Source organism: Monodelphis domestica, chromosome 3 (genome assembly GCF_027887165.1).
Source record: "Monodelphis domestica isolate mMonDom1 chromosome 3, mMonDom1.pri, whole genome shotgun sequence".
NCBI lineage: Eukaryota > Metazoa > Chordata > Mammalia > Didelphimorphia > Didelphidae > Monodelphis > Monodelphis domestica.
Genome location: NC_077229.1, coordinates 74,738,909 through 74,762,239, shown reverse-complemented (window position 1 = coordinate 74,762,239; position 23,331 = coordinate 74,738,909). Strand labels below are relative to the sequence as shown.

The 23,331-nt window shown below is 47.5% G+C and overlaps 1 non-coding gene across 1 annotated transcript; it reads left to right on the top strand.

The window, feature by feature from the left end:
- The first annotated feature begins 12,853 nt into the window (after positions 1 to 12,853).
- Positions 12,854 to 12,912, top strand: MIR9B (microRNA mir-9b). Its single transcript, NR_127487.1, has one exon. It is a non-coding gene; the product is annotated as a microRNA mir-9b (primary transcript).
- The last annotated feature ends 10,419 nt before the right edge of the window (positions 12,913 to 23,331 follow it).

The following is a 23,331-nucleotide window of genomic DNA, read 5'->3' as shown; positions in this document are numbered from 1 at the left end:
GGAATCAATACTGTGTATTGGTTCCAAGGTAGAAGAGTGGTAAGGACTAGGCAATGGAGGTTAAGTGACTTTCCCAAGGTCACTCAACTGGGAAGTGTCTGAGGTCAAATTTGAACCCAGGACCTCCCATCTCTAGGCCTGGCTCTCAATCCACTGAGCTACCCAGCTGGCCTTTTACTTGATTTTTTTTAAAATAGGCATTTATAATGATTGGGTGTTCGATTAGATTGAGTTGGATAGATCGATGTGGAGATAGGAACTTGGGTTCTTGGAATCAGAGAATCCGGGTTCAAATTCCTGCGTAGACGTATTTTACCTGTGTGACCTTAGGTGAGTGACTTCACCTCTTGGGTGTTTCCTCGCATAGGACAATCCTAAATTCAGTGGTGGTTCTCCCTGATCCCCCAGCCTACTGAAGAGGGCGTTGAGTTACCGGATCTGGCCGCTAGATGTCAGTCTCCATCGCTTTTTTCAGCCTTTGTTGCTCATCCCGTCATTAGAGCTTCAGCCCCTTGCAGCCACATCCCTCAGCTTCCCTCTGCTCTTACTCACCCTTAATCATTCCACCAACCTCCGGAACTGCTGTAAGATTCTACAATGATGTTTTTCTACAGTAATTCAGTGCTTAAGAGAATGGGGGTGGGGGTTTACTAGTCCTACCCCACGGAGATCTGAAAGAATGTCATGGATGAACAACAGGAGTTGGGCCTGGGGTCAGAAGACCCAAGTTCAAATCCTGCCTTTGCCATTTACCAGTTGTTTGGCTTTGAGCAAGTTCCTAAACCTCTCTGAATTTCAGTTTCCCCTCTGTAAATTAGAGCAATCATACCTGGCATTCCTCACTTTATTTGTGAATATTTACTGTGAAAATATTATTGTGAAAATACATGTAATTTGGGGGCAGCTGTGGTTTGGGAGCCAGGTCTAGAGATAGGTCCTGGGTTCAAATTTGACCTCTGACACTTCCTAGCTGTGTGACCCTGGGCAAGTCACTTAACCCCAATTGCATAGCCTTTACTGATCTTTTGCTTTGGAAACAATACACAGTATTGATTCTAAGACAAAAGGTAAGGGTCAAGAAAAAAAAAAGAATACAAGTCATTGCAAGTAATTATAACAGATGAGAAAACAAGTTCAGAGACATCCACTTAAATTGTATACAATATTTTTGCTTTTTATTTATAGTTTTATTACATGCAGTCTATATTTTTATCAAAATTATTTTTGCTTTATTAGCACCTTTTCTACTTACACCACTCGTAGAAAAAAGTCACTTTGGCAGAACTAACCATGCCTGACAATACATGCCATGTTCTGCATCCATAGTGCCCCACCTCTGCAAGGGAGGGAGCCCGGCTGCCACACATCGCTGAATTATGGCCTACATTGCAGGCACTGAAGTGAGTGTTGAGATCACGCATCAAGAAGAAAACAAAATAGTCCCTGCTCTCACCAAATCCTAGAATTTGAGAACTGGAAAGGGCTTTGTGGACATTATAGGCCCCCCATTTCCAAAAAGGGATCCCCACTACAGTATACCCAACCTCGGAACAAAGACCTCTGGAGATGGGGAACTCACTACCTCTTCCTATCCTGTTTGGTTTTGTTGTCATTCAGTTGTTTCCCCTATGACCCCATTTGGGGTTTTCTTGGCAAAGATACTGGAGTGGTTTGCTATTTTCTCCACCAGTTCATTTTACAGATGAGGAAACTGAGGCAAAAAGATGCAGTGACCTGCCCAGGGACACACAGCTAGTAAGCATCTGAGCCTAGATTTGAACTCTTGCACATGAGTTTTCCTGCTTCCAGGTCCAGTGCTCTATCCACCATACCACCTAGCTGCCCTCCACCTCCACCTGTTAGGATGTGTTTCTGGTAGTGAGCTGTCTCCTTGTCACTTCCTCCCAGTGTTCTTGGTTCTGTCCCCTGGAGTCAAATAGAAATACTCTTGCACATGACGAGACTTTGACTACATGGACATAACTTTTCTACCTTCCTACCACTCAGTCTTCAGACTAAACATCCCGAGTTCCTTCAACCAGTCCTTATAGAACAGCCTCACCATCCAGCTTACATTCTCCTGCACAGGATACAATGAAATAGGGAAGGTGATGCGAAATAATGCCAAGTAACTTTGTGTCAAGAGGGGAGAGGGTTACTTGCCAGAGAGGCAAGATGCGCCTCAAACTCAGAGTTCCTGACTTCTATACCAGGACTCTTTCTTTCTTTCTTTCTTTCTTTCTTTCTTTCTTTCTTTCTTTCTTTCTTTCTTTCTTTCTTTCTTTCTTTCTTTCTTTCTTTCTTTCTTTCTTTCTTTCTTTCTTTCTTTCTTTCTTTCTTTCTTTCTTTCTTTCTTTCTTTCTTTCTTTCTTTCTTTCTTTCTTTCTTTCTCTCTTTCTCTCTTTCTCTCTTTCTCTCTTTCTCTCTTTCTCTCTTTCTTTCTTCCTTCCTTCCTTCCTTCCTTCCTTCCTCCCTTCCTCCCTTTCTTTCTTTCTTCCTCCCTTTCTTTCTTCCTTCCTTCCTTCCTTTCTTCCTTTCTTTCTTTCTTTCTTTCTTTCTTTCTTTCTTTCTTTCTTTCTTTCTTTCTTTCTTTCTTTCTTTCTTTCTTTCTTTCTTTCTTTCTTTCTTTCTTTCTTTCTTTCTTTCTTTCTTTCTTTCTTTCTTTCTTTCTCTCTTTCTTTCTTTCTCTCTTTCTTTCTTTCTCTCTTTCTCTTTCTTTCTTTCTTTCTCTCTCTCTTTCTCTCTCTCTCTTTCTCTCTCTCTTTCTCTCTTTCTGTTCTTCTTTCTTTTTCTTTTTATTCCTTCCCTCCTTCCTGTCCTTCTTTCTTTCTTTTTCTTTTTCTTCCTTCCTTCCTTGCTTTCTTGCTTGCTCGCTTCCTTCCTTCCTTTCTTTCTTTCTTTATTTTCTTCCTTCCTTCCTTCCTTCCTTCCTTCCTTCCTTCCTTCCTTCCTTCCTTCCTTCCTTCCTTCCTTCCTTCCTTCCTTCCTTCCTTCCTTCCTTCTTCCCTCCCTCCCTGCTTCCCTCCTTCTCACCAACTTTCTGTCTCCCTCTGTCTCTGTGTCTCTGTCTCTCTGTGTTTCTGTCTCTCTGTGTCTCTGTCTCTCTCTTTCTGTGTGTGTGTGTGTGTGTGTGTGTGTGTGTGTGTGTGTGTACATATCCTTACCTTCTATCATAGACTTGATACTAAATATAGTTCCAAGGCAGAAGAGTGGTAAGGGCTAGGCAATGAGAGTTAAGTGACTTGCCCAAGGTCACCCAGCTAGGAAGTGTCTGAGACTAGATTTTAATGGAGGACTTCCTATCTCCAGGCCTGGCATACTATCCACTGAGCCACTTCGCTGCCCCACAGGGCTCTGTGCATTCTATCCCCATAGCTCCAGTGCCAACAATATACCTTCCTAATCAGGGTGTGCCAGAAGCATCTCTTATTGGCTCCCAAATTGCCAATTACTAAGTTTTCAGCACGAGCATTTATTTGGAAAACAGCAAGCCATAAAGCAGAGCTTGAGTCATTGTTTTGTTGCTTGCCTGGACTCTAGAAAGTGACAAAGAAGCTGTTAATGCAGATTCAACTGAAAAGTGCATCCCTCTGGTCCAGTGGCTGAGAGCTGGCTGGGCCAGCATCTTGGAGCCTTCGGGGATATTTTCAGAGACGGGAGGGATGGAGGAAAGAACAGACCCCGCAAGCCTTAAGCCGCCTCTCCGTCTGCACACACACACACATGCAGGTACAGCCTCCCTACACGTGGCCATACACATGGGAACATAAACATGACAAGTACCGAGAAATGTGCTCGAAATATGTGCTAATGCACAACACATGCTTGTCCTCCCTCGGTGTAATTTTTCACACTCACACATTGTCACTCAATGCTCACTTAAGCAGAAGCATGGTTTCTGGTCCTGTTATAACTGGTGCAAATATTAATAACATGGAAATGGGTCTCGATCAATGACACGTGTAAAATCCAGTGGAATTGCTTGTTGGCTACGGGAAGGGGAGGGAGGAGGGGAGGGAAAGAACATGAATCATGGAACCATGGAAAAAATATTCTTAATTAATTAAATAAATGTAAAATGTAAAAAAAGCAACCTGGTGCAATAGATGCACAAGACATATTCATAGTCTCCTTTCTGGTGGGTAATAATAATAATAATAGCTAGTCCTTAAATAGCACTCTCAGGATTATAAATCATTTTATATAGATTCTCATATTTGGTTCTCCCAACAGTTCTGTGAGGCCAGGCTTGGAGACAGAAAGTCCTGGGTTCAAATTTGGTCTCAAATGCTTCCTAACCATATGACCCTGGGCAAGTCGTTTAACCCCAATTGCCTACTTCTATACTGCTCTTCTGCCTTGGAGTGGTTATTTAGTATTGACTTTAAGACAGAAGATAAGGGTTTAAAAATAAGATAGTCCTTGGCCTCAGACACTTCCTAGCTGTGTGACCCTGGGCAAGTCACTTATTCCCCATTGCCTAGCCCTTGTCACTCTTCTGCCTTGGAACCAATGCACAGTATAGATTCTAACACAGAAGGTGAGGGTTTTAAAAAATAAAATAAAATAAGATAGTCCTCTGAAGTTGCTATTATTATTATCTCTATTTTGTAGTTGAGGAAATTGAGGCAGATATAGCTTAAATGTCTTGCTCAAGGTCACACAATGAATTACGGATGCAGGATTTGAACTCAGGTCTTCTTCAGACCCTAACGCAGATACTTATTAGCTGTGTGATCACATTGTTTGCCTCTGTTTCCTCATCTGTAAAATAAGCTGGAAAAGAAAAAGGCAAATCATGGCAGTATCTTTGCCAGGAAAAGCCCAGATTGGGGTCACAGAGTCCCAACAACAATTCAGCTTTCTGACTCCCAGCCCAGGGCTCCATCCATGGTGCCACCTAGTTCCAGTTGAAAAGTCGAAGCTTTGGAACCATGTTTCCTGCAACATGTGCCTGGGGTGGGGGTGGGGGCCAGGACTAGAGCATCATCCAGAGTCTTGTAGTTGCCTGAGGAATGGGAAGGACTGCTGACTCAGGAGAGGCTGAAGCAGAGCCACTGGCCCCTGCGGGCTTTGAGTGAGGAGGACTCTGTGGAGCTGTTGGGTCAGGGAGAGGCAGCTGGCTGAAGGGCATTTCCCAGCGCACGGCACCTTTGTATTGCTCTTGTGTGTTCTTCCCTGCTCTTAGAGGGTGTATTCTTGACCTGAGACATGGGACACTGGGAGAGCCTCAGCTTCCATCAGTTTCCCAGGGCCACTGGAGTCGTAGCAGAATCCACTGGACAGCTGCTCAGCTGGGCTGGGTCACGCAGGTCACTAGAGCCACTTGGGTCTCCCCGGAGCCCACGAGGTCATTCACTGGCCATCCATGACAGGCTTGCTGGCCTTGCAGGTGGTGCACTCCAAGTGCGAGGTTCCCAAATGCAGGGAGGCAGCCGTGGCAGAGAGTAGCACAGGAAGCAGGAAAAGTCCACAGGCTCCAGGCTCACGTGGCTGGAAATGGTTTGCTGACGTCCTGTCTGTGGACTCGAACCAGGTAGCTCCTATCTGAGCATGTTCTGCATAAGTCACTGGGAAGGGTGATTTCTCTATCTTCAGGAAAGAACATTCATACAGCACACACCCTGGGAGGCAAAACTGCCTTTGTATGAAGAATCACACAGGAACTAGCTAGGCGGCTCAATGATAGTCAGGCAAGAGACGGGAGGTCCTGGATTCAAATCTAACTTCAGACACTTCCTCACTGTGTGACCCTAGGCAAGTCACTTAACTCCTGTTGCCTAGCCCTTACCACTTTTCTGCCTTGGAACAAATACATAACATTGATTCTAAGAGACATTGATTCTAAGACAGAAGGTAAAGGTTAAAAAAAAAAAGGATCACACACCCACATAACCTCATCCTACCTCCAACCTCCCCAAAGCTCCTCGTTCTGGGATGGTCTGAGCTAGAAACTTCCCTAAGTGGGATCAGGACTAGACTATTGCAACAGTCTGGTTTCTAGTCTCTCCAATCCATTCTCCTCAAAGCAGCCAAAATTAACTTCCTACAACATGTGACTGTCACTCAGGGACCTTCAGTGGCTCCCTATTGCCTCTAGGATCAATTACAAAGTCATTAAAAACCTTCCAGGATCTGGCTCTAAACCATGATTCCAGGCTTATTTCCCATCATCCCTTTTCATGTATCTCATATTCTAGTCAGGCTGGACTTCTCACTTTCCCCTGAACCTTACTGCTATCTCTTGATTCTTTGTCCCTCTTCAGGCTATCCCTTGTGACTGGAATGTATTCTCTCTGTATTTCTACCTTTTAGAATGCCTAACTTCCAGAAGTGGAGAGCTTCTCCTGATTGCCCTGGTTGTTAGTATTTATCTCTTCCTTCTCAATTTATTAAATATGTAGTCATCCACTACCATTAGACTATAAGCCCCTTGAGGGCAGGAGCTAGTTTTTGTTTGTTCAGCCTTTGTATCCCCAGAATAGAATTCAGAGATTTGCATGCTGTACGCACTCCATAAATGCATGTTAGACTGAATTGGACTAGAGACTTCTCCTTTGAACCGGAGTCTACAAATAACAGTCTTTTTCTTCTCTCCAACTGTGAGTGAGTTTCTTGTTTCTCAAACCAAAGAATTATGGGTCTGCTAGAGTCTATTCCATAAGAAAAACACTTGAAAGAATTGGAATCTTCAAGAAGACTGAAGGGTGCAGTCAACTCCCAATGATAGTTGTCTCAAGTATTCAGAAAGTTGCCATGTGGAAAAGGGATTAGATGAATTCTATTTGGAGCTATAGGGCAGGATAGTTCAGTGAATAGAGCACTGGGCTTAGAATCAAGAAGATCTAAGTTCAAATCCAGCCTCATCTGTTTCTAGCTGTATGACCCTGGGCAAGTCACATAATCTTTCTAGCCTCAAGTTTCTTCCTCAAGTAAAATGAGGGCATTGGATTTGACCTCGAATGTACCTTTTATCTTGGATATTTTGTGTTCAAAACTGAAGTCGCACCAAGTAGCAAAAAGAAAATCATGCCTAGAGTTTGGTTTAGAAGGGAAATGTCGTGCATGTGGCTTCTTGAGTGTGCGTGTAGTTGTTTCTTACGGATGGAGACTCATGGATGCATTGTGAGTTGTGTTGTGTCAGCAGCCTTCAGCTTTGACCATCATCCTCACCTTCTCATGGGAAATTTGAACACTGTGCTCTGAGAACCATCCTGGGTTCTGAGAGAGAGGTGTTTGCTTCTGTTTCCCCAAATCAGGATTCAGGGTTATTTTCCAGCCATCTTCACATCGTATTGACTACTCCAGTCATCATTCCCATCTCTTCCCCACAGAAATACTGGGTCCCCCTCCAGTTTTCCAGGTCCTCTTTGAGCATTATCTTTCCCCACTCCGATGTATGCTCCCTGAGAACAGGGACTGTTGGATTTGTTTGTACTTGGATTCCCAGCATTTGTACAGTGCCTGTCAAGTAGTAAGCGCATCATCTAAATAAATATCTCATCTAATAGCATGACGTGGCAGCTAAGAAATCAAATGTGATTTTAGGCAGCTTTGAGCAAGACAGAGTTGATGCAAGAGAGAAGACATAATCCCTCTGGCCTCTGCTTTGGTCAGACCAAATCTGGAATACTAGGTCCAACTCTGGGTACTTCAATGAGGAAGGGTATTGATGAGCCGAAGAGCGACCAGGATGATAAAGGATCTCAAGCTTTTCATGTATTCTCATTATCGCTACAATAGCTAGCATTTCTATGGAGCTTTAAGGTTTGTAAAACGCCCTACAGATATCTCATTTTACTCTTACAACAACCTTGGGAGGTAATTGCTATTATTAGTCTCATTTTATAGATGAGGAAACTGAGGCTGAGGGAAGTTAAGAGCATTCATGTCAGTTGATCAAGAAATATTTTTTAAAACACCTACTATGAGTGGACAGCTAGGTGGCTAAGTGGATAGAGAGCCTGGAGACAGGGGGAGGTCCTGGGTTCAAATCTGACCTCAGATGCTTCCTTGCTGTGTGACCCTGGGGCAAGTCACTTATTTTTTTTAAATCCTTACACAGTAGAGTGGTAAGGGCTAGGCAATGGGGATTAAGTGACTTGCCCAGGGTCACACAGCTGGGAAGTGTCTGAGGTCAGATTTGAACCTAGGACCTCCTGTCTCTAGCCCTGACTCTCAATCCACTGAGCCACTGAGCCACTCAGCTACCCTGGGCAAGTCACTTAAACTGCATTGCCTAGACCTTATCACTCTTCTGCCTTGGAACCAATATACATTATTGATTCCAAGATGGGAAGTAAAGTTTAAAAAACACCTACTATGTGCTAGGTCCAATGCTAATCACTGATGGTGATACAAAAAGAGGCAAAATACAGTATGCATGGTATGTCCAGACCAATGGAAAGCTTTTTCTTTGTCCATCTCCTCCTCTCCATTCCCTAGTGCAAGCTCTCATCACCCTGGATTATTTCAGTAGCCTTCTAATTGGTCTCTCTGCTTCCAGTCTCTTCCCTCTCAATCTATCAGCTGCCAAATCATGACTTCTGAGTCTGATCCTGCCAACCCCTTTCACATGAAATTTCAGCGACTTCCTATTGATGCTAGCATAAAACAGGAACTCCTTCCCTTGGTATTTTGTGCCTTTGTAAACTGGTTCCAGCAGATCTTTCTAGACTGCTTTCCTCTTCCTCCATCTCCTTGTAAAATCTCTTCCAGAAAAACTGACCTGTTCAGTGTTCCCTGCACTTGTCACTCCATCATTTCCTACACCTGCACATATATAAGCTGTATAAGCTGTCTCCTCTCCTATGGAATGCTTGCCCTCTTCCCTTCTGCCTCTCAGGAATCCCCGGCTCAATCCAAGTGCCATGTCCTGTCAGGAACCTTTCTTGATCTCCACCCCACAATTTACTTTCCTTTAAAAACAAAACCAAACTTCCCTTCTGCCTTAGTATCAGTGGAAAGGCTGGGATTTGGAATTGGAAGGCCGGAGTTTGAATCATCTGGTCAGCCACTTACTATTTATGTGACATCAAGAAAGCCACTCCCCTCTATTTCCCCAGCTGTAAAATGGGAATAATTGTTCTCATGCTTCCTACTTCACAGAGCTGGTGTGAAGGTCAGGGAGATCATGTATTAAAGCACTATAGAGACTTGAATTAGAATGTGGTTGCTCTACACATTTTTATTAAGTGTCTACTAGATTCTAGGTACTGTTTTGGGGGCTGAAGGCGAAAAGGAAAAAGAGAAGCAGCCCTCGTCCTCCAGGAGCTTACTAGTGCCCACTCGAATGGGGCAGGGGAGGGGCATTCTGGTGCTGTATATGGAGAGAGATGAGACTTTAGTGCAATAACCTGACCGAGTAAGGTTTCCTACAGCTCTGGAGGAGCCTGAATTCCCTCAGAGGATCTTGGGAAGATTCCAGGAAAGTAGAGGTGCCCATTTTCTTTGTGGCACAGCTCCCGGGCCAGGACGGGGGAGGCAGGGAATGGGAGCCAGGAATGCCGGAGGGAAGGCTCTGAGTTCTGAGGGAACCTTCCTGAGGGCTGGCAGGCTGGGGTGCTTTTGTGTCCTTCTGGGACTCAGACAGGGTTCCGGGCTGGGGTCGAGGATGCTTGAGGGTGCTCCCAGGCAGGAGAAGTCCTAACTGTGGATCTTGAAGGGCTTCTTGAGCAGGGAATTGATATGGTCAGCCCTGTGTGTAAGAATGTGCCTTGAGCATCTGTCTGGAGGCTGCCTTGGAGAGGGGTGGGGCGGCGGAGGGGAATCTGAGTAAAGAGGACCTGAGGACCCAGCTAGCGGCGTCCCCGACCCGAGGTCCTCACTGCCTACTGTATGTATGTCCACATCTGTGCATCCGTGTCTGCGTGTGCGCAGGGGCTAGTGCGCAGAGATAGGGAAGGAGCTTGAGAGTCAGGGACAAGAGCACAGAGGCGGGACAGTGCCTGTGTGTGGCCCCGGCCAAAGGGGCTGTCCTGTGCGGGTGGGGGCTGGGAAAAACCGAGAGGAAATGGGTGTCTGCCGCTGGGCGCCGGAGGCAGGGAGACGGAGGAGCTACGCGGGGCAGAAGAAACAGGTTTAGGTGTGAACATGCGTAAGTGCGTCCGTCCGTGTGTCTGTCTCTGTCTGTAGCATACATATGTCCTCCGGAAATGTGTATGTGTGTGTTGCGTGAGTCTCGTGAAAGTGCTTTGTCAGCAAAAGTGGGAGCTATTTGCCAATGGGGGTGCTGGGATGTATCTCCGAGTCAGCTGTGGGAGAGTTTCTCGCTGTGTTGCGTGCAGAGGGAGAGGTGGGGGGGGGGGGGGTGGAGCGGGGAGGAGGTGTGCTCCCGCGTGTGCTCTAACTTTTCCAGGGCGGCCTGGGGCTGCCCCTCCCAGTCCACCCGCCTTTTCCCAGGCTGTGAGAAATCTTCGCGCTCTAGGAACCCGCTGCTACACCTCGTGGAGAAGCCTGTGGCCGCTACTAGGAGCTGGCCAAGTTCAAGTTCTTCACCACCCTGGTTTGGCTTGAGCACGAGAACCCTCGAAGGGAAGAGAGTGTTCGGGATCTAATAAGCCCCAGAGGAGGAGGGAGCGTGGAACGCATTCTAGGCTTTGGGTTTGGGTAAGTTGGTTGGTTTGGAGGAACCGAGGCAAAGTGGCGCCTTGGAGCCTTGGCGCAGATGGACCTTCAACTAGGAGCGAATATGCCGGCTATTTGCTCACCGCGTAGATGCGGGGACGAGGACTACGGAGGAGGGAACAAGTGGGGAGTCCCTCCACCCGCGTCCCGCCCCTGAGCCTGTTGGGCACCGGTCTGCTCAGCCCACACTGGCGGTGCGAGAAAGGTCCTCCAAGTTGTCTGCGTGTCTCTCTCGTTCCTTCCTCTCTCCTTCCTTCCCTCGCTGCCTCTTTCTTTCTTTCTTTCTTTCTTTCTTTCTTTCTTTCTTTCTTTCTTTCTTTCTTTCTTTCTTTCTTTCTTTCTTTCTTTCTTTCTTTCTTTCTTTCTTTCTTTCTTTCTTTCTTTCTTTCTTTCTTTCTTTCTTTCTTTCTTTCTTTCTTTCTGTCTGTCTGTCTGTCTCCGTCTCCGTCTCCGTCTCCGTCTCCGTCTCCGTCTCCGTTTCTCGGACTCGCAAGCTCCCTGTCTCTTTCTCTTATCTCTCTCCATCTCCTCTCTGTGCGCTGGAGACCTAGTAACCCCGGTGCGCGGATGCCGGGACTGAAGATCGCCGCCGCCGCCACCCCTCCTGGACGCACACTCTCGGTAGACTGGAGGACGGGGGAGGGGGAGGAGATGCTGTGGACGACGGGGCCACAATGAGTCTCTGCGGAACCCCTCTACTAGTATGTGGGGTGGGCATCAGCGGATTTGGGGAGAGGAGCAGGAGAGCGAACGTCGGGGTGGTGAGGAACCTCCGAGACTGCAGCCTAGCCGCCTTGTTTAGAGCGCAAGCGAGGGAACCAGCCCGAAGAGCCTAGCCCAGTGCCTGGGATCACCACTGAGCCAGCGGTAGTTTGGACTTAGACCGCAGGATTCCGGACTCCCCCGCCAGCGTGCCGCCTCGAGCTCGGTACTCGAGTCGTGGGCTAGAAGCTATCCGAAGATTAAGCTCTCTTTGAAGAAAATGACCGAAAGTGGCGGCTCGCGCTGGATCCTTATCCCCACCCCCAGGTAAGGCGGCGGATTCCTGTGCCATTCGGGGCTGGGTCTGGAGCCAGCGCTGAATTCTCTGGGCCTCGGTTTGCCTGTAGGACTGTCTCTGCCTGCCTGCCTTGCAGTTGGCCTGGTTCGTCACGGTTTGGCCATTAGCTCCGTGTATTTGGCCGTAACTCCGGAGGAATGGGTGGATGAGAACAATTTCTTCCATGGAGCGCTCACAGCTTGGTCAGACAGCAAAGACCCCAAGGTCGGCCGGCGCACCCCGGCCAGCGCCAGCCTCCTGACTTTTGTCTTGTTCCTGCACTTGGATGCTTGGAAGAGAGAGTCAGGGTGGCGACTCTGTGACCCTCTGCCTGCCTCGCTTACATCCAATTCCTGCCCCCGGCGGCCCCCGGCGGCCCGCGGCGGCGAGGCAGCACTCTGGGATGGAATTGGTTCTCTTCCAGAAGGGTGGCAACAATGGCTGTGAGTGAGTTGGGTGTCTGGGTGCCTCTGAGAATTGTGGAGCGGAACTGTGCCTGGACGAGTGTGTGGACGCGAGTCCTGTCCAATGGGGCATTTGTGTGCCCGTGGGAGTGTGTGGCTATGTGTGGTGTGGAGGGGAACCGTATGTGCGATCTGGTGATGCTTGTGGGGAGTGTGATGGTGATTGTGTGAATTGGGTGATTGGGTGAGCTCTAGTACAGGCTATCGTTTTTGTGTACTGTCCAAAGAGCAAAGGCCCTGAACCTCTGTGTGTGTCCCCATAGATCCCCCACCCCATTTTCCTTCCCTGGGTGGCCAATAGCTGAAGCCAAGACCTGGGGTCTGTTCCCAAAGCCCTCCACCTCCTGCCCCCTCCCCTCATCTTTTCCTCATCCATCTGCCACCTGGGACAGAGCCAGTCCTAGGAGAGAAGTAGCTGCTGCCAATTGTCCTGCGACCACTGAAGGATCTTGTCTGTGCACTCCCCTCCAGTGGGGAGGCCAATAGAAGGCGCTGAGCTGGGAGGACATGCAGACTGACCACCAGGCTTCCTCCCTCCTAGCCCCTTGGCCAGACCCATCTCCACCTCACCAACCCAACAGTCAGCTCCAAGAGGAAGTTGCCTTCAACTTGTGGGGTGAGAGAAGGAAGGGATGCTGGCAGGACTGTGGGGAGGGTGGGCTGTGAGGGGCAGGAAGAGGGGTCAGTGCAACGAAGGGGGCCTGCTGTCCTGAGCTGGTTTTGATCTTTGGTTTCCTAGCTGTGTGAGTGTCTCTGAATCATAAAGCTGGAGAACCGAATGTGGAAACCAGCTGCTCCTCCACAGCCTGGCTGACTCTGAGAATCAGTGTGTGAACGTGTGTGCACGTGTCTTTGTGCAGGATTCGATTTGGGGCAATGTTGAATCTAAGAGTACTTTATTCTGGGTACTTGTGTTTGTGCCTCCACAAATATATATCTGTGTGTGTGTGTGTATATATATATATATATTTCTCTGTGTGTGTTGGTGTATCTATGTGGTTGGGGATTGGGAGGAGACATTAAAATGTGTTTGGTTTGGGGGGCTTTGGGAGGTGGGTTCAAGTCCTTGTGTAGGTATATTTGGGGGGTGAGGGTGGGGAAGGGTGTTTTTCTGGGTGTGATAGTGTCTCTGTGAGTATTTCAGGGTGTGTGTAGGTTTGTGTCTAGGATTAGGATCCAGGAGTCCTAGTTCCCCACAGAGATTATGGAGGAGGAAGAGAGGCTGGGCATTGGCACCACTATGGGCACTCTCAGAAATACACATGTTTAATGTAAGAGCTTGCCTTTCTACAGCCCTTTAGGGTTAAGGGGCAGCTAGGTGGCAAAGCGGATAGAGTACTGGGCCTGGAGTTAGGAAGACTCATTTCCCTGAGTTAAAACCCATCCTGAGATACTTCCTAGCTGTGTGACTGGGCAAGTCATTTAACCCTGTTTGCCTCGGTTTCCTCATCTGTCAAATGAGCTGGAGAAGGAAATGGCACACCACTGCAGTATCTCTGCCAAGGAAATCCCAAATGAGGTCACGAAGAGCTAAACACAATGAAAAACAACTGAATGACAAAATTATGAGGTAGGTAATGTGAGTATTTTCTAAAGTTTTATTCCATAGAGGGATAAATTGAGATTCTAAGAGTTTAAGTGACTGGCTAGTGATCAGATAATTAGTATCTGAGTCAGATCTGAACCCAGCTCTCCTGACTACAAATCAAACTTGAGCCTTAGCACTAATCTCAATTCTGCCTCCAGTTTGCTGTCCTTTACCCAATTCTTCAGGCATCAGTTTCTTCCACAAAACAGCTGACATTTATTGTTCCTATTTTGATAGTGTTGAGAGCAGAAGTATTTTTTTCAAATGCATAGAGAAGCGACTCATTGAAGGTCTCATGGCTCTGGAAGTGGGAGAACCAAGACTAGAACCCATGTCTTCTAATTCCCAGGGCAGGGATCTTTTCTAACCATTTTGTCTGACTGAGGCTCTAAGAGTCTTCTCAGCTGTGACCTTCTGTGTCCTAAGGACTCTCCCTGCTCCGAGATCTTGTGTTCCCAGGGCCCTTTCAGTCTTTACATTCCATATTCTATGAGTCTGCCTAGCTCTAACAGTTTTTTAAAGTTATTTATTTTTCCCCCACATTATTTTTTAAGATGATTTTTCCAAGGTTCCATGATTCATGTTCTCTCCCTCCCCTTTTCCCTACCCACTCCTGGAACTGACAAGCAATTCCATTGGGTTCTTTATGTTCTAAGACCCTCCACCCAGCTCGATATTTTGTGTTCTAAGGGCCCTCTCAGTCTTCATATTCTGTGTTCTATGGGTCCTCTCAGCTCCCACTTTCTAGGTTCTAAGGTTCCTCCCTGCTCTGAGAGCCTGTGTTCTAAGGGCCCTCCCAGGTGAGTTTTCATTTTGTGTTTTGTGTTCCAAGTAACCTTCTGGCTCCAACATTCCGATGAGAACTGCTTCATATTTTTAAAAGGTCCTCCAAGAATCCAGGGGTGGCTTTCCCCTGGGGGGGTGCAGCCAGGGGAAGGGTGAATCAGTAACAGTTACCAGAGAAATAGCTCTGTTGTGGGGGTGAAGAGGTGCACCCCTGGGGTTCAGGAAGGATACCTTTCTGCAAGAATGCAAGACTCGGAAACAGCTTAAAATAATAAGAGAAATTTATTAATTTAGAAAGTAATGTTGAGAAGGGCCAGGAGGAACAGGTGGAATAGCAAGGTGGAAGGCTGCTCCCACAACCTATCAATTCTGGGGATTTTGTATTCTTTACAACATGCTCTAGAGTGGTAACCACTCAGGCATTCGGTCAGGGGTTTGGTCATCTGCCTGGGGTCTGCCTGGAGACATAGGGAATGAGCCTCATAGAAGATTCCTTGGTTTTAGGGAGCAGACAGATGTGTGAGACACAGCCCGACAGAATCGAGGTATAGCCTGGCCACCGGTGCATCTCTGTCCATCTTAAATCTAAAGGAGGATCAAAGGAGCACAATCATGTCAGGGTCCTAAAGGGGTCATTGGATGGTTTGGGTTAGGAGTCACAAGGATGTAAGGGAGCAAAGGAATTTCCCTGATAAGAGTTTGCCTGAGTTTCTGGGGGTACAGTACCCATGTCAGCTCTGAGTGGGAGGAAAAGAAAGCATAACTGGTAGCTTCCATCTGAGCATCATCTTTTGACTCTTCTCTCAAAGAAGATCCCCCCAGGGAGCAGCCCCCTTCCTCCCCATAGTAAGGGCCCAGAGAGGAGAAATGGGACCTGGAGGCTGAGAGCAAGGGCCCCAGGAACCAAGCACCCAAGGGAACCCTTGTCCTAACTGCTCCTTTCCTCAAAGCAGATCGGAGCTCTCTCCCCACCGGAGGCTTAGTCTAGAATTGAGGGCTGAGCTACAGAGACCAGGTTAGGTTCTAGATCAGAAACAACTTCCTTTGAAGAAGAAGAAGAAGTATCCCCAAAGCGTATGGGCTGTCTCCTCCTTCTTGGAGATCCTCATGTAGAAGGAGGAGGAGGATGACTTAGGGTGTAAGGTCTAAGAAGGAATCCTTTCTGCACAATAGTGTAATATAATGACAGTCACTGACTTTGGAGTCAGGAGGAATTGGATTCAGATCCTCCTTTAGACATTTACTGAGTGACCCTGGACAAGTCATTTAATCTCTCAAAACCTCAATTTCCTTAACCGTAAAATAAAAAATAATAATTGCACCAGTGTCACCAGTAGCCAGGTGGCAGAATCAGGAAGATCTATTTCAATGATCCCTCAGGTATTTTTGTTAACTGTATGATCTTGGATAAATCACTTCTTTCCAATGAGTTTCCCCATCTGCAAAATGGATATAATTATAGTGTCTACCCCAGAGAGCCATTGTGAGGATCAAATGGATTAACATCTGTAAAATGCATTGTAAACCCTAAAATACTAGATAAATGCTAACTAATATTATTATTTAAATGGGATGATGAAAGCAAATGATTACAATCCCTAAAGTACCACATAAATGTTTGCCTGAAAAAATTGACTAGGGTCCCTTTCAGGTCCAGAATGCTGTGGCTCTATGAGGCACCTACTATGTGCCAAGGTGCAACGCTCATGCAGGGAATATGAACAGAGAAGTAAAATGTTTTCCATTTTGCCTTTGCCTCCCTAGCACTTAGTAGGGTGCCGGGCACATAGTAGGTCCTTTGCCAAAGCTCAGAATTTCAGAGTTGGAAGGGCCTGATGGCCAGCTAGTCCAATCCATGCCCTAAAGAGGATCCTTCCTATACTATATCTAACCATATCTTGGTACACAACATTGAATGCCAGAGACAAAAGGGATTCAGTGATGTTCCAGGAGAAAGGAGCCATGGAATATAGGCTCTCAGTAGTAGAAGGGACCTTATAACCCAGAAGACAGACTGTTAAATTTTCAAGTGACTGTAGAATTCAGAATATTAGGGCTGGAAAGGACTTTGGGGAGTCGACTCTCCCCTTGTTTTACAGATAAGAAAACTGAAGCCCAAAGAAAGAACATGGAAATAGACCCGCATTTGTTCTCTGTTCCTCCTCCCTCCTTTCTCTTTGTGGGGGAGTATGGTGGGGAGACCAGAGAGGGGAACAAAAAAATGGGACACTAAGTGATACAAGTCACTGGAGACGCGCCTCCCAGCAAATCTTCCTCAGGCTGGGCACTGCCCTTTCCCGCCCCCAATGATATGTGCTGGGTGCTGCTGAATTCTTGGTACATCTCTGGGGGTGCAGGGGGTGGAAGAAGTGGCCTGCGGCCATAGAGCAGCTGGCTGCATCCTCTTTATTTCACTCACTCTACCTCTTTTTCCCAGGGCAGGTGCCAGTTGTGTTTTGGGCATCCCTTGAGAGCCCTCTCTAAAGGGATATGTCTGAGAGCCTCTGCTTGAGGGAGCACCCTGAAGCCTCTCAAGACAATTAGGGGGAGGGAAGCTGTGGGCACCTCCCTATTCAATCCTTCCAGGGTGCCAGTTGGGGGGTGTGCCCTTAGCTTTTCCCAGGAGCCTGGCACAGGTGCCGAGATGGGAAAGCTTTGGGCAGGGCAGATGGCAAGTGAAGAGTAAGTGTGGCTTCTCCAACCCACTCAGCCTGGCACACAGCAGGGATGGCCCACCTCCTCGGGGCCTTCCAGATGGCAGGAAGCCCGTGCCCCCTGGCACAACAGCCAGAGCTCTTCCCAGCAAGCAGGAGGCATGCCCAGGCCAGGGAAGAACAAAACAAATGTTTCCATACAAATATTGAGACCGAGGTGGCCTGGGGATAGTCAAACAATTAACAAGCACATCTTACAGTAAGTTAGTGCTGTGTGCCAGGCTCTGTGTTAAATGGCGGAAGATGCCAGGCTTTGGATCAAAGATCTGGGCTCTGCTCCTCTCTCTGCCATTTAATAGCCACGGAGCTTTGCACATGTCTCTCGGGCATTCTGGGTTCTAGGACCTTTCTGGGGCCCCCAGAACTGGACTGAAGAAGAAGCAGCCCTTGTGGACAAGCTTGTAGAGGAGACAAGAAGGGAGTCCCGGAAGGAGGGGGAGAGCTTGGGGGGGGGGGGGAGACACACATAGAGAGAAAAGCCTCAGGGGTTCCCTGGGGACCCCTGCTTCTGGGTGGGGTTAATTGGGGGACTCCCCTGCCCCATGCGCTGGACCAAAAGCCTCAAAGCCACGTGCTGCGACCCCCTTGGGAGAAGGGGGACAGAACCCTTCCCCTACTTTGGAGAGGCTGGACAGAGGCCAGGAGGGAAGAGCCCCCCTTCTCCTCCCCCAGGACCAAGTCTGGGCCACTTTTTCCCACTACGCAGCTGAGCCTCAGCCGCCAGCTCCGGCTGCCCCAGACAGACAGCCCCAAGGGGCTTGGCGGGGAATGGGCCACCCACATTTGCATAAACCAAGCAGGTGGGGCTTCCATCAGCTGACCAGCCTGCTTCTAGTCTGGCGACTTAATGAGGGGGGAGGGGAGGAAGGGGAGGGATGAGGGACGGGAGAGAAACACCCCTTTTGCAACCCTAGGAGAAGGCGCGAGGGAGCAGGGGCTGGAAACGTTGGGTGAGTGGGGGTGGAGTGGCCAGCCTGTGGAGGTGGAAAGAGGCTTGACTCGAGAGCTGGACTCCTGACCTCTAGTCCTGCCTGTGTAACCATGGCTCACTAACTTCCCTTACCTCTCTGAGCCTCAGTTTCCCAATCTGTAAAAGAGAGGAGAGGAGTCAGAACAGATGCTCTCCAACGAAAGCTTTTCTGCCCCCCTAATTCTAATGTTCTCTGTTCTAAGACCCCCCCCCCATTCAGACATTCTGTGTCCGAAGGTCCCTTCCAGCCCTGATGGTACACATGGGAAAAATGGCTTGCCCTGTGTCAGTTGGGTAGCTGTGGACAACTGCCACTTGACGTGGATCCTGATTCCAAATTCTGGGCTCCATCCCCAGCACCTCATAGGTAGTATTTTAGGAGACCAGGGGCTATCTGTCCTTACCTTCAATGAAGGCAGAGAAATTGCTCTGATTCTACAAAGTGACTTTTAATGGGCTTGTTTTAGTGTGGCTTCTTCATGACAAGGGGTGTAACAGAGAACTTCTGCCTCCGTCCCTAGAAATCTGGTAAACCTGAGCACAGAGAACCAGCTCCAGGTCAGCCAGTCTTTTTGAGCCAAGTCTTGACCTCATCGGTCATGGTCCAGAGCCTTATCTGGATCAGGCATTGCTCAGTCCAACCCATTTCTAATTCTTACACCTTTCTGGTAACCCACTTCCCCCCAGCCGTGACTGCCTCCTAAAGCCTCAGTTTCTCTTGGTCACCACTAGTACTATTCCCCAAGTCTTTAGTTTCCCCATTACCCTATGCCTTTTCTCAGGTCTGAGCCCTTCCACAATCCCATCGTTCCATGCCCATGATGGAGAATCCTCTTTCCAGGGGGAAAAAGGGAATGCTAACAGGGTACACTCTAAGCAGTGTTGGTGAACCTTTTAGAGATGGCATGCCCAAGCTGCACTTTTAAGCTGCCTGTGAGTCCCCCACCTCCCCCCATTACCCCAGACAGTGGGGGAAGAAAGTGCTCACATTGGGCTGCTGGGTGGAGAGGTGGAGCATGTGGAAAATGTCCTCAGGTGCTGTGGAGAGGGGAAAGGGAACAGCCCCTCTGCTACCCCAGGGAACACATGCCATGTCTTCACCAACACAGGAAGAGAACACTGAGAAGACCCTATTTTTATGCCATTCTGGTGGTTCCTTTTTTTTTTAATCTACTTGTTAATAAAGAACTTTGAGAGGAGGGACAGTGGGGCCACCATGGACAGAAGTGGTCAGACCTTCCATATCTCCCTCCCCTGCTCCCTAATAAAATGCCCCTAATGTCCTCAGAATGAACACCTAGGCACAGCTCTAAATATGACAACTGCCTCCAGATGTTGGAAGAGCCATGACTCTGGAAGAAGGGTTAGGTCTATTCTGGTGACTTGGGAGAAATGAGGAGAAGTGGCCAAGAGGCATGTTTAAGCTTTGGATTTAGCAGGAACTTCCCAACCCTGAGAGTTGTCCAAAAGTGGCACGGATATGCTCAGAAGATAGGGGGTCCCCTTCATGAGAGATCCAAAATCCCAAGCTGCATGGTCATTGGCCAAGGGTGTCGTGCAAGGAAAGCTCGGTTCCAGGTCAGACTAGATCACCTCTAAGGTATCGTCCAGCTCTGGGGCTGGACTGTACAGTAGGACCTCTTTTAGGTAACCAATACATACCAAGACCCTTCATAGCAGCTGGAAATCTGCACATAATAGCGAACCCCATTATTTAATAAGTATTTGCCACACCAACATACCTGGGCACTTTCTGACTTTTCTTAGGTTTACTACTGGTTCTTTGGGGCCATTTTAAATAACTAAATATCGTTAATGAAACAAAGAGAAGCAAAAGGCTCTGACACAGACACAGCTTGTTATCATTGGGAACTCTGGACAAAGACAGACTTGGGAGCAAATGTTTGGTGCAAATGATGTGATGACTCACACTAATGTTTCTCAGAGTGAGAACGAGCTTGATTGGGTGAACTGCTTGGGAAGATGGCTCGGATTTATCGTGGAATTAAACATTTTTTATTTTACATATTTTTTGCCTTTTTTTTAATTGCCAAACACTCATATCTAAATTTGCATGTGTCGAGTTCTCATAAACGAGATCCTACTGTATTTTCTGTAAGGTCCCTGCCAGATCTTAGGCTTGTGATCTAAATCAACCATAGAGGAGATATCAGGTAAGGCTAGAGCCCTGGACTTGGAATCAAGTTCACATTCCGCTTATGACACTTAGTAACTGTGAGACCATAAGCCCAGGTACTTAATTTCCCTAGGTCTCAGTTTCCACATCTGTAAAATGGAGGTGATAATAGTAACCCACCTTACAGGACTGTAGCAAGGTTCCAATAAGAAAATGGAGGTAAACATTTTGTAAATCATAAAGTATGAACTATAATTTATATTTAAAATATAACAGTGCATTGCAGTAATCAGAATGAGTACTGGATTTAAAGTCAGAGGCTGAAGGTTCAAATCTAGACTCTGCCACTTACTACCCAGGTGACCTTGGCAAGTCCTGTAATTTCTCTGGGCCTTGGCTTCTTCAACTGTGAAATGAAGGGGTTGGGCTAGAAAACCTCCAAGGGCCCTTCAAAAGATGATTATTCCAGGGAGCAGCTGGGTGGCTCAGTGGATGGAGAGCCAAGCCTAGAGATAGGAAGTCCTGGGTTCAAATCTGACCTCAGACACTTCCCAGCTGTGTGACCCTGGGCAAGTCACTTGACCCCCATTGCCTAGCCCTTTCCAATATTATTCCTTGGAACCAATACACAGTGTTGACTCTAAGATGGAAGGTAAGGGTTTAAAAAAAAAAAAGAGATGATTATTCTCTGCTATGGCATACATACTATCCCAGGGAATAGCCCACAGTCACGCTAGGCCAGTCTCCTACACAAGGTGGTAAGGGAGGAGAATAAACATTTATATTATATAGTATCTACTAAATGCCAGGGACTGTGCCAGGCACTTTACAGGTACAATCTCATTTGATCTCAACAACCCTGGAAGCGGGATTATTATTATTATTACATTTTGGTTGTTGTTCAGGCATTTTTCGGTCATGTCCAACTCTTTGTGACTCCATTTGGAGTTTTCTTTTTTAACTCTTACCTTTAGTCTTGGAATCAATATTGATTCCAAGGCAGAAGAGCTGTAAGGGCTAGGCAATAGGGGTGAAGTGACTTGTCCAGGGTCACCCAGCTTAAAAGGAGCTAAGATCAGTTTTGAACCCAGGATCTCCTATCTCTAGGCCTGGCACTCAATCCACCTACCTGACCCCCTATTGGGGGTTTTCTTTTTTTTAGATTTTCTTTTTTTATATGTTGAATTGAACAATTTTATTTAATTAATTAATATATAATATTTTTCCATGGTTCCATGATTCATATTCTTTCCTTCCCTTTCACCCACCCCCCTCCCATAGCTGAGGCGCAATTCCATTGGGTTTTACATGTATCATTGATCAAGATCAATTTCCATATTATTGATAATTGCACCAGAGTGATCATTAGAGTCTATATCGCCAGTCATATCCTCATCAACTCTTGGGGGTTTTCTTGGCAAAGATATTGGAATGGTTTGCCATTTCCTTCTCCAGCTCACTTGATTGGTGGAGAAACTGAGGCAAATTGTAATTAAGTGACTTGTCCAGGGTCACCATAGTTTGTAAGCATCGGCGGGACTCAGGGACCTACATTCCTATAAACACCCCCCAACTCCCATAGACACACACATACAGCATCGCACATAGGAAACTCCAACCCAGCCTGTATCCTAAGTCCATCTAGCTCTAAGTGCCAGCAGGATACAGCCGAAAGAATACTCTGAATTCAGAAGACTTGCCTTCAGGCCCCCACTCGGACACTTTCCAACATGGGCAAACTTGGACATCTCCTTGGGCCTCAGTTTCCTCATCTGTAAAATGAGGGGGTCCGACCAGATTATTCGTGAGGTCTCTTTCCATCTGACACCCGTGATCTATGATCCTGCCCTCGCCAGCACTCCGAGTGGGAAGCTAGCTGGCTCCTACCCCTCCCCACCCCTCCCACTGGGAAGCCCAAACAGCTGTCAGTTACCCCATCCCCCAGTGAAAAATGACCAAGCCAGATGGCCCTGGAGGTAGAGCCTGGGCTGCCCAAACTGTGGTGGGGAGGGAGAGCAGCTGCCTCCTTCTGGCAACGGCATGGGTCCCTCCCCAGGACTCGGGGACAGTCCCTGGGGCAAGGACCCAGCTGGAGTGAGGGAAGCACAGAGCATTTGGGATGCCCTGTCTGGCCCATGGACCATTTTCTGCCTGTGTCCCTCTCTCCCAGCAGAAGAAGGAGGGAAGAAAATGAAAAAGGAAGAAGATGCTGGAGACAGGATTCCACTGATCTGAGAAGAGCTGAGCCGGGGAGGGCGAACTTGAGGGTTAACAGACACCCACCCATCACCGGTGGAGACCCAACGCCAACACATAGACAGTCACGCACTCATAGAGACACAGAGATGAACAAATACTTGCAGAAACCCACTGGGGTACGGATTATCCTTCTCCTACTCATCATAGATCCCACTTAGTTTACAGATGAGGAAACTGAGGTTTTAAGAGCTGGAGAAACTGGCTCCAGGTTCCAGAACTTGAAAGTCAGGAGAGTAAAGAACCCCTGGCTTGGAATCTGAACTCAGATCCCCTCTTTATCGCCAGGATGCCTTTGGTAAGTTCCTTTCTGGACCTCAGTTCCTTTATCTGTAAGATGAGAGAGTGGGAACAGATAGATTCCAAGGTCCACTCCAGCTCTCACTCTCTTCCAGTCTCAGGGCTTCTACCTCCTCATCTCTGAAGTTAAGAGACTGGACTTATTGGTCCCTAAATTCTCATCAGTCTCTCTCTCTCTCTCTCTCTCTCTCTTCCTCTCTCTCTCTCTCTCTCTCTCTCTCTCTCTCTCTCTCTCTCTCTCTCTCTCTCTCATAAAACACTTACCTTCCTGCCTCAGAATCAATATTGATTCTGTGCAGGTGGAAAATTTGCCACACCTGAGCTATATTCACAGCATCCTTTTAAGTTACATCCTCATTTTACAGGAGGCTTGGGAGACAAATTTGGCTGAGACCTACGCTGTGGAACTCTTTTTTTTCGAAGCTTGTACTTTTGGTAAAAGTGCTGTAGG